At 40.9% G+C, this 1,151-nt stretch overlaps 1 protein-coding gene across 1 annotated transcript in view; it reads right to left on the reverse strand.

Annotated features, from left to right (window-relative positions):
• The window catches only part of KCNMA1 (potassium calcium-activated channel subfamily M alpha 1), a 1,099,869-nt gene that overhangs the window by 923,651 nt on the left and 175,067 nt on the right, over positions 1-1,151 (reverse strand). The window lies entirely within an intron of this gene.

The following is a 1,151-nucleotide window of genomic DNA, read 5'->3' on the forward strand; positions in this document are numbered from 1 at the left end:
GAAGGTTCTCTGTGGTCACAGTGCATTTTTCTGTAAAAGCAGTTTATCTCAAACCTTGTTTTTTGTGATGGCCAATTTAAGAGAACAGCATTTGGCTGTGAAATTTTGTTTCCTGCTCAAGAAAAATGCCACAGAAACTGTTGTGATGTTGACAGTATACAAGGACAGCTATGGGAAAAACTCAAGCGTACAATGGGTTCTCTCTTTTCAAAATTGTGAAATGTCGATTGATGACAAACCTCATTTTGGACATCTGTCAACTTCCCAAAATGATGGAAATATTGACTTGTAGTGCATTTGGAGTTTGTTCCACCAGGTCAAACTATTAACCAAACTTTTTATTTAGAGGTTCGGAAAAGATGGTGTAACAGTGTGTGACACAAAATGCCTGATTTGTGGCCAACCGGGGACTGGTTTTGCCACCATGACAATGCACTTGCTCACACAGCCATCTCAGTGTGCCAGTTTTTTGGCCAAAAAAACAGCATGCCTCTCTTGCCCCATGCACCTTACTCACCTGACCTCACTCCGTGTAACTTCTTTTTGTTTCCACAAATGAAGAGGGACATGAAAGAACAGCGATTTGATGACTTAAAAGAAGTAAAGGAAAAAAATGAGGGAGGTGCTGTCAGCCATCCAAACAGATGAGCTTGAAAAATGTTTCCAAGAATGGAATCACAGATTTAACAAATGCATAGAGTATAATGGAATGTACTTTAAAGGTGATGAGGTTGTTTTTTAAAAAAAAAAAAAATTTAATACATAGCTTTGGGGAGAGAAAAAAGTTCGGGTTTGGGGGGGTACACCCTCCTATAGGGTCACTAAGAGTCACAATCAACTAAATAGCAGTTGATTTTGTTTGACCTAGGGAAGGGTTGATCCTTTAGCCACTAAATCTCAAATATCCCTCTAATGAGGGCCAACTAAAATGCCCTAACCCTTGACAGAGCACACTGGGGCTCAGTGGTAGAATTCTTGCCTTCCATGAAGGAAACTTAGGTTAGATATCTGGCCAAATCACCTAATGTGGAAGCCTGCATGTTGCTGTCATGCAAAACAGGGTTAAGAAGAGCCTCTAGACCAGTGGTTCTCAACCTTCCTAATGCCAAGACCCTTTCATATAGTTCCTCATGTGGTGGTGACCCCCAACC

The sequence above is a fragment of the Echinops telfairi genome, unplaced genomic scaffold (assembly GCF_000313985.2).
Source record: "Echinops telfairi isolate 266 unplaced genomic scaffold, ASM31398v2 ScPeMD7_70;HRSCAF=299, whole genome shotgun sequence".
Taxonomy (NCBI): domain Eukaryota; kingdom Metazoa; phylum Chordata; class Mammalia; order Afrosoricida; family Tenrecidae; genus Echinops; species Echinops telfairi.